The sequence below is a fragment of the Danio aesculapii genome, chromosome 24 (genome assembly GCF_903798145.1).
Source record: "Danio aesculapii chromosome 24, fDanAes4.1, whole genome shotgun sequence".
In the NCBI taxonomy this organism is placed as follows: domain Eukaryota; kingdom Metazoa; phylum Chordata; class Actinopteri; order Cypriniformes; family Danionidae; genus Danio; species Danio aesculapii.
Genome location: NC_079458.1, coordinates 36,913,052 through 36,929,131, shown reverse-complemented (window position 1 = coordinate 36,929,131; position 16,080 = coordinate 36,913,052).

The window sequence follows — 16,080 nt, the reverse complement described above, 5'->3', positions numbered from 1 at the left end:
ACACTTCAGTTCAAGTCTTTATCATTTTTATAATCATGACATGACACATATCGAATGGTAAGCACTTAAAAATGTTTAATCATAAAAGAAAGGCTACAAAATGGTGGCCTATGTATGTGTCTGTTAATTGATTGATTGATTAATTCATTGAAGGATTGATTGATTCATTCATTTATAATATAGACAAATCTAGTTTTGAAAAATATGAATATTCTACTGTGTATGACATTCGCTGTTCTAGTTTTTCATTGATATATTCATTTATTATTGCGTACACATGAGCACATACTTATATAAATAAACTTAAGGTAACACTTCAGTTCAAGTCTTTATCATTTTTATAATCATGACGACACATATCGAATGGTAAGCACTTTAAAAAAGTTTAATCATAAAAGAGAAAGGCTACAAAATGGTGGCCTATGTATGTGTCTGTTAATTGATTGATGGATTAATTAATTGAAGGATTGATTGATTGATTCATTTATAATATAGACAAATCTAGTTTTGAAAAATATGAATATTCTACTGTGTATGACATTCGCTGTTCTAGTTTTTCATTGATTTATTTATTCATTTATTTTGATTGGCTCTCTTTTATTAGCATTATTAAAAAGTAATAGTCCACACACATACAGTACACACTGTCACATGCGTACACATATTTAAATAAACTTAAGGTAACACTTTCATGATTTTTAGAATCATGACATGAAACTTTATAATCATGACATTAGGCATGTGCCGGTATCACATTTTCATGCTGCGATTAATTGATTGAGCTTTTATCATGGTATACGGTATTATCACGATATTGTAATTTTACTAGAGAAACAGGTAAAAAAACACAAAAAACTTCAGTTTCGTCAACTTAGTAACTTTAATAACTTTTTAATTAACTAAAAGTACTTCAAACATTTAAATACAAATAAATATAAATAAAACAATACACAATATAAAAGTAAACTTGAGCAATTATATCAAAGTGAATGTGCAAAGGGAAACCGTCTTCGATCAGCAATCCCTCTGCATTTTTTTGGATGCACACTGCGTGCACACAGTGCTTCTACATGTGGGGATTGTTTACATCAGAGTGCACATCAGTTCTGCGCGGCATATACGCAGTGTTTCTTCAAGCGGTTGATGGAAAATAAGCTAAGGCGCGTTCTCAAATATAAATTCGGATCTATTATTTTTCACGGTATTTTAATGTGCCTGAGATAACAATATCGTGCATATTCATTACCGTGATTTATTGCATTACCGAATACCGGCACAAGCCTACATGACATATATTGTGAATGAGATTTTAAGCATGCTTAACTGTTATTAACTGTCAAATGACATTTTAAATGTAAAGATGACATTGTTTGTTATGACAACTTGACATTACCAAGACAACGAAACTTGTAAATAAATCTGTTATAAACATGATTGTCATGAAGCCATTATAAATATCATGGATTCTATAACAGTATGTATCTACACAGAGTAATGACACTATTAATCAGACATTATAATGACAAATACAGTTTGTTCCACTGGAAGCATGATTATATATATTTTATATATGAATATATAAAAGTAATGTAAGACCATGTAAAATGAAAGATCAGGTAAAAGCAAAAATAAAATGTTTTAAGAATTGATTTAAAACTTTCTGACAACTGGGAATTTGCTGATGGAGAGAGTGTTACACAGCTTTGAAACACAGAAGGGGAATGTTCTGTCTCCCCCAAAGTTAATAATAAAATAATTGTATTCAGGCAAAAACAAAAAAATATAGCAAGGGTAAAAGAATAAAAACTCACTAAATCAAAAAGTTAAGTGGTCCAGTAAGCTAACTGGGGTGTCACTAGCTAATCTAGAGGCTGTGTACACCCAGCAGCTAAAGAGAATCACAAATTCAATTTTAAGTGACACTGCTCATCCCCTACACTCAGAATTTCAGCTCCTTCCTTCTGGTCGCAGGTTTCTAGTATTAAGCTGTAGAACGAAACGATACAAAATAGTTTCATACCAGCAGCCATTAGATATTTAAATAAGGCATAGACTAAAGCTGATGTATTTCGGTGACCTGTATATTTTAGATCGTTTTAAACATTTATTCGGGGGGGTGGACACTTGAAGTGATTATTAATTTATACTTTTATAAGTGTTTTTATGTTTTATGTCCTAATGTTTATTTGTTGTTGTTACTGTGTGAGTTCCTTTGTGTGGCACTGTTGTGAGATGAAGACTCTTGACTGCAAACCAAATCTACCTTCGGGTATAAATAAAGTAACCTAACCTAACCTATATTCTACAGATCCAGTAAAGACCCAGTAAAACAAGTGCAAAAGTTGAAATTTGGTAATAATATCAAATAACATTTATAAATATAATTTATATTATTATTATTAGCAATAATGTAATATAATTCCAAAGATAAATGTTATAAAATAATGCAGTAATGTATAATAACATATGAAAATGACATTTTTCCTGTGACATTTTAAAATTAAGCATTTTTTATATAAGACATTCATTTATTTTTTATAAAAGAGCTTTGTTTTTCTTTGTTTTGATGTTTTCTTTTTTCTGAGATTGACTCTCTCTTTTACTGTTAGAATATGCAAGTAATTAGTAGGCCCACAATCTGCGCGCGCAGAAAAAAACATTTAGCACATCATTGAGTCTATTTATTTACTTGTGCAAATGTGTAAAATGTATATTTATTCAGTTTTTAAATAAATTTCAGTAATATTATTAACAAATAAGAAAATGTTCACTTGATTTATTTACAATATGGTTTGAAAAGTAATATTTTCTTTCTTTTAGTTGATGTATTATATGAGAGGCTTTAGACTAATTAAGTGGATGTAATTGGATTTGCATTGAAAACATTAAATAAAAGTTATTAAAGGTGTTAATTTTTATTTAATATATTAAATTTTTAGTTATCATATTCCCAAAATCATTCCACATAAATCCGCAGATTTTTTACAAAATTCTGCGCAGAAATAGCAAAAAACGTCCGCAGATTCTGTCTGGCCCTAGTGATTAGTAAGTAAGTGTTTAAAAATCTATCATTTTGTTAGGCTATGAAAAAATAAATAAAGTGAAGGAAAAGGTTTTGGAAGTTTGTAATATAGGACAAATGTTTTGCACATTTTCAAGCTCTTCCCCCAAGATCGCCTTTACTTTAATTAATTATCCAATAAAAATCTAAGCTCTTTTGTTGCAGACAAACACATCCATAAGTAAGTATATTGGTTGGTACTAGTAGCTAAGCAAGCAAATAAATAAATAATTAAATGAATGATATACCATAAAAGAATTAAATACAACTATTACATAACAAATCACTTGTATTACAATAGGCAAAAATGGACATTTACAAGCTTTGTGAGTAAAGCATGCACAAATGTACTAAGACGAAGTTAAAATAAAGTATAATATTAAAATATTTAGCTTTCAAAATGTACCTTATTGTACAATATTTACATTAATTATAGTCCAAAATATTGCCCTTGCTATTATTAAATAATAATATAAATATTATATAATAATGTAATAAATAAAGAACAATTTTATGTCTTAATGTAATCAATGGATTTAGAGTACATTGAGCACAAATTTGTGTATATCCAGCCTCATTTCAAGAGGAAATCTAACTATTTTACTTGTTGTCAGAAAAGTGGCTACAAGTATGCATGTATACAACTGCATTTATACAAAAATGTATGCTGCCAAACCCCACCGCTAAACTTCACCATAATTAAGGGAAGAGCAAACTGTATGAAAATGTTCAAATTAGTTGGCGCCAATACTCTAGTGGTCAGTGTGCCAGCATGCAGTATACTGTGGCGCAACTGTACTGCGCGTGTCCTGAGTTCGAGACCTGACTCATGGCCCTTTCCTGATCCCACCTCCCTCTCTCTCCAACTTCAAAAATAAATTTAAAACATTCAAAATTATAAGTGAGATCATACACATACAATTAGCCACTAAATCAAAATGTTGAATTATTCGTGTTGGTATATCCATTTATATATTATACTGAGTTATTCAAATTAGCCAGTGGCCATCCTGTTCTCACTATACTAACATTAGGAAATGAAAAATCTGATGATTTTAGAAAGCATATGTAAAAATTACACACGGTTTAAAACTGGTAACTGTGGTTGCCAGAATTGCACAGCTAAAAATATGGCACAAACCGTAATTTCTCATTTTTAATTTGTTTAAGAACGCTGTTTACTCAAATTTATTGCACAGACAGAAAAGTTGGTGTGGATAATAATTACCCTTAAGTAAAGATAATGTCAGTAATAGTGGTTTGTAGAAAGCCTGAACAGCAGATCATGAAGCGATAAGCTTGTGGAGTTTATACAGAGTGAATAAATCAGCACAGGGCCGCTCCTGGTGAAAAGGTTTGGTCTGAGAGCGATGTGGAAAAGCAGAGCCGTGAACTTCTAACCCCACTTTTGCGAAATCATTTTTAGCTGCGTCTGACAGTGGATAAGCGTCTCTGACGAAGGCTCCTGACGGCCAGGGGCCCCTGTGGTCCCTGAAGCCTCTGCAAACGTGATCTGCTCTTGGCTTGTTTTCTTTTCCATTGGCTTTGGCAGACTCACAGGAGTGCTTGTATTTTGATACTCTCCTCAATTCATTTGTACCTGTCTTTGTGAACGGCTTCGCAGTTTTACTAGTTCAGAGCTGTAACATCCAAACAAGGATCATATTATTGAATTTCACCACGTTTTGCATTACAGGACAATAATTAAAGGCACAACTAGATACGTTATAATCCATTCTCACCCAACAGAATGGGTTAGTGCTATATATATATATATATATATATATAGGTATTTTTTATTTATTTTATTTTATTTTATTTTATTTTTTTTTGTATTTTATTATTTTTATTTTTTATTGTATTTTTTTGTTTTTTTGTATTTTTTTCTTTTGTATTTTTTTTTTGTAATTTTTTTAATTAATTAATTTATTTGGGTTTTTTTTAAATATATTTATTATCTGTTTTTTCAACAGAATGGGTTAGTGCTATATATATATATATATATATATATATATATATATATATATATATATATATATATATATATATATATATATATATATAGGTATTTTTTATTTATTTTATTTTTATTTTATTTTATTTGTATTTTATTATTTTAATTTTTTTTCTTGTATTTTTTATTTTTTTGTATTTTTTATTTTTTTGTATTTTTATTTATTTATTTTTTTATTTTATTTATTTATTTATTTTTTGTATTTTTAAACATATTTATTATCTGTTTTTTGTCCTGTCTCTGTAATCCTGTTGCACTGTAGAAGCTCTGTCACGAAAACAAATTCCTCGTATGTGTGAACATACCTGGCAATAAAGCTCTTTCTGATAAAGCTCTTTCTGATTCTGATTCGGATATATGCGCTTTAAGCTGAATATTAGCATCTTGCTAAATAACTAGTAAAATATTATGTACTTTGATCATGGCAAAGACCAAATGAATTATGCACTAAAAATTAATCACTAAAACTATTATGCTTAAAAATGTGCTGAACAAACCCAGCAGGCCTAGGACATCAACATGGCGTCAGATTGGTGTTGTACTCCAACATTGACGTCGGAACCCAATGTCAGGCTGACATCAATGTCCAACGTCAGAAAGATGCTGCATTTTGGTTACTTTCCAGTGCAACCTAAAAACAACAAAGCATCAACGTCTAATGATGTTACAGCTTGATGTTATGTTGACGTTACCACTATGACATCTATCAGACGTTGGATTTTGGTTCAGTATGTCAGTATTTATCAGTATTTGATGTCAATGTGACATTGGTTTAAGATGTTGGCTTGACGTTGGATTTTGGTCACTTTCTAATACAATCTAATATCCTCAAAATATCAACGTCATTTCACGTTGTTATTGGACTTTAAAATAACATTGTCCTTAGATTCTGGCAACCTAAACTTAACCTAATATCAAATATGTGTACTAATCTACTCTCCGAGGACTTTGAGGACAACAAAACCACTTAATTAATACACTAATACACTTTATTGAACTGTACGCATACACTCACCGGCCACTTTATTAGGAACACCTGTCCAACTGCTCGTTAACGCAAATTCGTATTCAGCCAATCACACTGCTGCATCTTAATGCATTTAGGCATGCAGACATGATCAAGACGATCTGCTGCAGTTCAGTTGGTTCAATTTTCAGTTGGTTGTTGGTGCCAGACTGGCTGGTCTGAGTATTTCTGGGATCTACTGGGATTTTCAGGCACAGCACATTTCTAGGGTTTACAGAGAATAGTCTGAAAAAGACAAAATATTCAGTGAGTGGCCGTTCTGTGGGTGCAAATGCCTTGTTGATGCCAGAGGTCAGAGGAGAATGGCCAGACTGTTTTCAGCTGATAGAAAGGCAACAGTAACTCAAATAACCACTCGATACAACCGAGGCATGCAGAAGAGCATCTCTGAACCCACAACACGTCCAACCTTGAGTCGGATGGGCAACAGCAGCAGAAGACCACAACGGGTGCCACTCCTGTCAGCTAAGAACAGGAAACTGAGGCTACAATTCGCACAGGCTCACCAAAATTGGACAAAAGAAGATTGTAAAAACCTTGCCTGGTCTGATGATTCTCGATTTCTACTGCTAGGGTCAGAATTTGGCATCACCAACATGAGAGCATGGATTCATCCTGCCTTGTATCAATGGTTCAGGCTGGTGATGCTGGAGTAATGGTGTGGGGGATATTTTCTTGGCACAACGCTGGGCCATTCGTACCAATTGAGCATCATGTCAATGCCACAGCCTACCTGAGTATTGTTGCTGACCATGTCCATCCCTTTATGACCACAGTGTACCCATCTTCCGATGGCTACATCCAGCAGGATAACGTGCCATGTCATAATGCGTGAATAATCTCAGACTGGTTTCATGAACATTACAATGACTTTACTGTACTCAAGTGGCTTCCACAGTTACAAGATCTCAATCCAATAGAGCATGTGATGTGATGGAATGGAAGATTGGCATCATGGATGTGCAGCCGACAAATCTGCAGCAACTGCGTGGTGCTATCATGTCAATATGGACCAAAATCTCTGAGGAATATTTCCAGTACCTTGTTGAATCTATGCCACGAAGGATTAAGGCAGTTCTGAAGGCAATAGGGGGTCCAACCCTACTACTAAGGTGAACCTAATAAAGTGGCCGGTGAGTGAAGATATCAACTCTTTAAAAAAAGCACACATTATACTACATAACTGCAGGTTAAATATGTATATTTACTGTCCACCCTATACACAAATCCTTACGTTTTCGCTTTTGAAGGTTTTATAATTGCTATCCAGTTCATTAAAATGAGCGTTCTCATAGTCAGATATTTGTTTAGCTCATTTTATGCAAATCCTACATCAGATTGTGCTAAATGTACATGCTAACTCTGCAATTTCATTCCTGCTAGCTCTAGCAAATACTGCTAATCATTTATCGGTTACAAATACAATGTTTACCTGCGATCTTGATGAGCTCAAATATTTAGCAGCGCTCAATCATAGCCCGTGTCTTCTGTCCAAAGCTGCGAAGACTTGTCTGTGTATACTGTTAGCGTTAGCATGTGTGTGTTTGGCGAGTCTGTTGGCCTCAGCTCCATTCAACAAAACTTCACACCAATCTCTCAGCCTCTTCGCACCCGAGAGAGACTCACAGGGCATAAATTAACCCCACAAAAAAAAAAAAAGACCAGCCAGGAAGTCATTTTCATCTCCTATTAGCACGTTCTTTCATAACACAATGAGAAAAGCCGGAGACGGAGAGCTCTGCGTGTTTTTTCTCTCACACTATAACGATTTTTTTACGCCCATGTAAAGCAATAAAGCATTTGCCTACTAATTCACCTGGGGACTCGATATGTTACTTTAATGAGTGTCACCGGAGCCCTGGTTAATGTGTCTGTGACTCTTGCAGCATTTGGGCAGAGGAAGAACATCTTATATAGGTAAGAGAAACCACTGGAAGATTCTTCGTCACGCCAAGCGCTTGTCCTAGTTCTCTAAGACATTACTCACGCAAATCAAAACAAAAAACCTCTGCACTTACATGCGGCTCAATGTTCTGCTTCATCAGAATGAGGAACATTTTAGCTGATCAGTAAGATCTAATTACACATTTTAATAAACAAAAAATAATAAATATATAATAATAAAATTTAAAAAAATTCTGCAGTGATGCTAGGGGAGAACACTTTCTTTTATTTCCCATAAGAACCATTCAGTCAACAATTCTTTAAACAACAATTTCCAGTGTATTTGTTTAGTGTGTAAAGCATTTTAATGACATTTTTATTTACTTTTTATTTTAAACTTTGAGGAATGGAAACATTCTGTCGATTGAAAAGGCACTTTGTGGAATCATCAAAAGCAATAAAGAAATTTGAAGAATAAAGAAAGAGGTACCGATTCATTACAGTGCACATACTTATATCAACATAGGCTCATTCTAAAAACGTACTGCTATATACATTTCTGGAGAGTGCCAAGTATGTCTCCAGGAGGTACGTTTTTTGCAGTTTTTGTTTTCACGATTCCACCAGAGGCCGCTGTGTACGCTTTTTGAGATCTCAGATTTCCCTCGCTAATGCCATTCGCACCTGCTGTTCTCGTGTAAATCCACAAGAGGCCGCTGTTGACCCACCCTCCTCCTTTCCGAAACCCAACCAATAGTGTTTTTAAAAGCACCGATTGACCCGCCCACCCACCTACTTCCTTAATCCCACCCAATAGTGTTTTCAAAAGCACCGATTGACGCGCCCACCCACCCACTTCCCTAATCCCAACCAAAAGTGTTTTCAAAAGCACCAATTGACCTGCCAACCCACTTCCCTAACCCCAACCAATAGTGTTTTCAAAAGCACCAATTGACCTGCCAACCCACTTCCCTAACCCCAACCAATAGTGTTTTCAAAAGCACCAATTGACCTGCCAACCCACTTCCCTAATCCCAACCAATAGTGGTTTCAAAAGCACCAATTGACCTGCCAACCCACTTCCCTTACCCCAACCAATAGTGTTTTCAAAAGCACCAATTGACCTGCCAACCCACTTCCCTAATCCCAACCAATAGTGGTTTCAAAAGCACAGATTGACCCACCCACCCACTTCCCTAAACCCAACTGACAGTTTTAAAAAGCAACCCAAAAATGAAAAGCCCTCGCCTGATTTTTACCACGTTTTCAGATTTTACCACATTCTCACCCTGTTATTTACTTGTTTATTTGGTTTACTTCTGTTTTTGTCTTACCCACTTTCTGGAATCATTCTTTGCCAGACTCTAACCTCATCGTCGTGGTCAGCTGCTCTCTGCGTCTTAAGTCCACCGACATACATGGCGAGCTACTGGACAAACTGGCAACAGCAGGAAAGCCGTCTATACTAAGGTAAGTGGTCAGCTGGTAAGCGTGAAAAGGAACGGCGTCATACTGCCCCGAAGCGTTCGCTTTAAAGAAAAAATGCAGCCGTACGTACGTCTGGCTACATAATTCATCTCCAGAAATGTATATAGGGCTACATTTTCAGAATAAGTCTATGTTGATTTAGATAGGCCTATAAATAAATAATTATATAAACGAAAAAATGTATATGTGTGTGTGTTTATGTGTGCGCGTGTGTTAATAATGTTAATAATATTTTTTTATTTATTTTAAAAATGTTCAATATATATTTTTATATTTGTTTTCATTTTTGTATAGAGAAATGTAATATATACATACTTTATTTTACATATTTGTGTATGTGTAAGTAATACTGTTCATTGCCTTTTTGAAGTATTATTTTTTTGTTTTTGTTTTTACATTTTAATGTAAACTATAAATTGTTAGCTTTAGTTATTGTTATATAACAACCCAAATAATAATAATAATAATAATAATAATAATAATAATAATAATATGTATACAAATAATAATAATAATTATTATGATGATGATAATAATAATAATAACAATAATAATAATAATAATAATAATAATTATTATTATTATTGTAATTATAATAATTTTATTTTATTTATTATTATTGTTATTATTATTTGTATACATATTATTATTATTATTATTTTATTTATTATTATTATTATTTATTATTGTTTTATTTTCTTTATTATTATTATTATTATTATTATTATTATAGTTTATGAAATGTAGATTTCCATTGTTATAATAATGTTATTTAGCTTTTTTATTTCTGTTTTAGTCATTTTAATACCTTATTTTAATTGCCAATTTTTGTATTAGTAATATTGTAATATTTGTCAAATTTCATTTAAGTTTTTTTAATTGTCATTCATTTATTTTGTCAATTAACTAAAATGTAACAATTTATAGTTCATGATCAGTTCAATTATTTCGTTATTTAGCAATTATTTATTATTTATTCATATATTAATTTAATGAAAATCATTCTGCTCATTCAGAAATGAAATCAGATGGAATTTAATTTGTGCTGACACCAATGTCTTGAGTGTTTACAGTACGTTATTATACAGATAGCATGCCACCTTTGCGACTGAAGATTTTGCATCCATTAAATACTTCAAGACTTCACACTTAAATCAGATGAAATAATATTGTGACATGCAAAATGCCCTAATGGAGTCATAATACGCCCAATCACTTAAGCATTTTACAGAGCATGTGTTGTGACATTTTAATTGTCTTTGAAAAACATTGTAAAAGGCGATGCCACGGTTTCGCCGTACACGGATGTGCACAGGACCATATGGCTGCATGCATATTTCCTCATTTCATACATGTTTCTTTTTGACATCAATAATTCCTCGGCATCCAGTAGCGTCTGGACTGTTTCCAAAGCAATTATAAAGTTGCTGTGGAAACCGAGGCCGCCTGCCAAAAACGAACCATACTGTCTGCGCTCGGCAAAAGAAGACACAAGACAAAGAAAGAGCAGATACAATAGGAACAGAGTGACAGCATATCTGCCAAACGCCGTTATGATAATTCCAGCAAGTATGTATTGTTTCATCAGACCACTTACTGACTCAATGGAGATTTTATTTTCCTTTTTTATGATTAATTTGAGATCTTTTTATTTTTAAAGATGCATTAAAGGTGCATCCAGAAAGAATGCATGAAAAAAAATAGTACTAATAGTAAATAGTAAGTAAAAGTGTTATTACAATGAATAAAAATACAAAGTAACAGTGGGAGTATCTCTCTCTCTCTCCATTTCTCTCTGTGTATATATACATATATACCCCCAAATCAGGAGAAAGTTGAAACAGTATGGAAAATGCAGTAAAATAAAGTGATTTCCAAATTTACTTTGACTTATATATTGCAGACAATATAAACACAAAATATTTCATGTTTTGTCTGCTCAACTTCAGTTAATTTGTAAATATACATCATTTCCTGTCATTCAGACCTGCAACACATTCCAAAAAAAGTTGGGACAGGAGCAGTTTAGGGGATAGTAATCCGGTAAATTGGTTAAATAATGATGTGATTTGAAACAGGTGATGTCAACAGGCGATTGAATTTATAATTTGGTACAAAGGCAGCATTCAAGAAAGGTCTGGAATCGTTATTCATCTAGAAGCGATATTACCACATTGGCTCAGAGCTGCTTTGGCAAACCTTTGTCAAGTACCACAATACGTAGTTACATCCACAAATGCCAGTGAAAACTGTACTGTGCCAAAAAGAAGCCCTATGTTAACAGTGTCCATAAGCGTCATTGACTTCTCTGGGCTTGGAGGCATCTGGGATGGACCATCACACAGTGGAAACGTATACTGTGGTCAGATGAATCAGTATTTCAGGTATCATTTAGGATAAATTCATGCCGTGTGCTCTGGACCAAAGAAGAAAAGGATCATCCAGACTGTTACCAGCAACAAGTCCAAATGCCAGGGTGTGTCATGGTATGGGGTTGTGTCAGTGCCCTTGGCAAAGGTAACTTGCACTTCTGTGATGGCATCATTAATGCTGAAATGTACATGCCTTTTCCAGGGACGCCCATACATATTTCAACAAGACAATGCAAAACCACATTGTGTACACATTCAAAGTCCTGAATGCGGAAAAAGAGGATACAGGTACTTGACTGGCCTGCCTGCAGTCCCGACCTGTCTCCAATAGAGAATGTGTGGTGCATTTTGAAGTGCAAAATGTGACAACAAAGACCCCGTAATGTTGCCCACATTAAGACTTGTTTGCAGGATGAAATGGGACAAAACTACACTTATAACACTTCATCACTTGATGTTTTCAGTCTCTAAACATCTTTTAAGTGTTGTGTAGCGCATGTTTTTGGACTGTGGGGGAACATGCAAACTTCACACAGAAATACCAACTGGTTTAGCCAGGACTCGAATCAGCGACCTTTTTGCTGTGAGGCGGCAGTGCTAACCATTGAGCCACCGTGTTGCTTCGCATTAAATAATGTTCGTTGTATTGTTTACAATGAAATACAAGTCAAAATAAATTTTGAAAATACTACTTTCCTTTTTAGTAGCATTTTTCATACTGTCCCAACTTTTCTGGTTTGGGGTTGTACATACTGTGCCTTTTATCCTATGAACACTTTACACTGTATCACTCAATGACGGGCACAAACAGAAGAGGAGTAACATAATATAATAATAATACAAATTTCTCTTCAATCTGTTTCCATAGCAAGATCTTGGGGACCACAATGGAGTTTTTCTTCCTCAGGGTAGCGAGAGGTGTTGTTAAGGGCCAGAGTAATGTATTGTAACCTTATGCTAAGCTAATGAACAGGAAGATGAAGGCCCGGTAATGGATGCGTTTTTACATTCATCTTTTTGAGGCTCATTATGGGGGGTTTGTGACAGCCTCGTTAGGACTGGCCGCCAGATTACCCATGTGAATAAAGCACAAAGCCCTCAGATATACACAATAAACACAGGCCGACACACAAGCACACTCACCGTGAGCTCAGACCAACTTTTGGCCTTTTAAAAGCACACAATGACTCTGTGAGTTTGTTCAAGTTGCTGTTTTTGGGTTTGTATCATCAGATGCGCGGCATAATGTTGTTTGATTTTAACATGACACAAATGGTAGGATATCTCCAAAATATGCCATTATGCAGTGCATACCTTGGCAACTTAATTAATAATTTATGGGTTTTATTTTCTTATCCATAAACCTGTGAATATGAAATGGAATATGCTAAAATAGTTGGTTGTTTGCATACAAGTGTACTCTTATTGGATACGGCTTAATATGCTTGTGGCTGAAGATGCTCATATATTCTCATTAGAGATGCATATAGAGAGATTTCAATATTTACATTCAAGCACAACGTCATTTAAGTGTGTTCTCATATGGGGGAAAAATGTATATGTGTCACATATATACAATAGTTGTTTTTGTAGTAGTCATGTGCAGTAATATATAAATATATTTTTGACAATGCAACGTTTTGACATCTATTCCAATCTTGCTACAGCAGAAACATAAATATATGGTTGCAATATTATATACATCATCATAAAAGATCATATATCAATACGTGTGAAAATTGAAATGTTTAAAAACAATGTTCCGAAAAGAAAGATAAAAAAAAAACATTTGGATATTTCACCTTCAACAATGTATAACAATTAAAAGATTCAAGGAATCTGGAGGAATTTCAGTGTGTAAAGGACGAGGGCGCAAACCTAAGCTGAACTACCGTGATCTCCGATCCCTCAAGCGGCACTGCATCAAGAATCCTCATTCATCTATACGCGATATCACCTCATGGGCTCAGGACTACTTTGGCAAAACTTTGTTAAGTACCACAATATGTATTTACATCCACAAATGTCAGTTAATACTGTACTGTGCCAAAAGGAAGCCCTATGTTAACAGTGTCCAGAAGCGCCGTCGACTTCTCTGAGCTCTGAGGCATCTGCGATCATCATGGTGTTGTATGGGGTTGTGTCAGTGCCCTTGGCAAAGATAACTTGCACTTCTGTGATGGCACCATTAATGATGTAAAGTACAGAGAGATTTTGGAGCGCAATATGCTGCCTTCTTTTCCAGGGACACCCATGCATATTTCAACAAAACAATGCAAAAGCACATTCTGCACACATTCAAAGTCCTGGCTGAGGAGAAAGAGGATGCAGGTACTTGACTGGCATGCCTGCAGTCCTGACCTGTCTCTAATAGAGAATGTGTGGTACAACAACGAAGAGCCTGTACTCCTACCCACCTTAAGACTTGTTTGCAGGAAGAATGGAATAAAATTACACCTGAAACACTTCATCACTTGGTGTCTTCAGTCCCTAAACGTCTTTTCAGTGTTGTGTAGCACATGTCTTTGGAAACTGGAGGAATTCCAATGCATAAAGGACAAGGGCACAAGACTAAGCTGAACTATCGCGTTCTCCGATCCCTCAGGCAACTTTGCATCAACAATCGTTATTCATCTAGAAGTGGTATCACCACATGAGCTCAGGACTACTTTGCCAAACATTTGTCAAGTACCAATACGTAGTTATATATACAAATACCAGTGAAAACTGTACTGTGCCAAAAGGAAGCCCTATGTTAACAGTGTCCAGAAGCGTTGTCAACTTCTTTGGGCTCAGAGTCATTTGGGATGGATCATCACACAATGGAAACATGTACTGTGGTCATGTTTTTAAGAGAAACTGAGTGTCCAAAGAAGCAAAGGATCATCCAGACTGTTACCAACAAGAAATCCAAAAGCCAGAGTCTGTCATGGTATAGGGTTGTGTAAGTGCCCTTGGCAAAGGCACATGTGCTGCATGATGTTGTTTGATTTTAACATGTTACAAATGATTTACTTCAAATTATGCCAAAGATACTAATAACCCAATTAATAATTTGTAGTTTTTCTTTTTAATTTTGCCATTTATACACCAACATGTAAATACAAAACGGGATATGCCGGTCCTGCTATCATTTTTAAATGTTAATTTTATTTTTACAGAAATTGAAAATTGATAATATTTTTGTAAGTCAATTGATGAATATGTACCCTCTCTTCCTTTTATTTATTTATTTTTCTTTCTTCTCTTGTTTAATCCTTGTTGTTAAAGTATGTGAAATATTTTTCCTCTATAATGAAACTGTCCATGCTTGTTCTGGTTAACAATGCATAAAAAAATGCAAATAAACTGTTGTATTTTTCCAAGCGAGTGTACATATTGCCATTAAATATAGTTTATTATGCTCATAGTAGAAGGTGCACAAATGTTCTCATTAGATATGCATAGAGAGATCAATATTTACATTCCTGCGCAGCATCATTTAAACCACTTAGATGAGATTGGACGTTTAATTTGCACATTTGTTTACACATATGGGAAATATAAAATGTGCCATATATGTTAATGTGTGTTTTTTTAGCCATCGACAGAACAGACTGTCAATATTTTAATGACTTCTCATTAAAAATACTGTTTTTGTGTGTGTTTGTAAAGCATTTTTTTAGGAATAAATACATAGAGAGACCAATATTTAGATTTACGCAAATCATCATTTGCAAGTTTAATTTACATGTGTATACTGATATGAGAAAAATGCTAATGTGTCATAAATGTAAATGTATTAATATAGTCATATATAGCACAGAGTGTCTGAAAATGTGTTTTTAGACTCCTCATTTAAAATGTATTCATCTTTTTGCTGGTTAATTGTTGCAGTTTCTGATGCAGTAACATAGTTTAGCAGGATTTGTAAAGTTGACACATATCCAGTGTCATTCCAATGCCAAAAACATAATTATATCATAGACAACATTATGATCTCATGACAGACACCTTGCATAATGTTTTATGTAACATTTTTCATAAACCGTAGGGTAATCTCACTATTATTTATCTATATACCTGTGAATATGCAAATGAACGTGGTGCAATATTTTAATATCTGGAAGGAACACCTCCCTTTTTACACATTTTTCAGTGTATGTTTCAATGTTACAGCCTTTTTCCAATTCAAATTATACAAATGATACAGTATACTATAATCATAATGGAAAAGATATTCCCCAGCTTGACA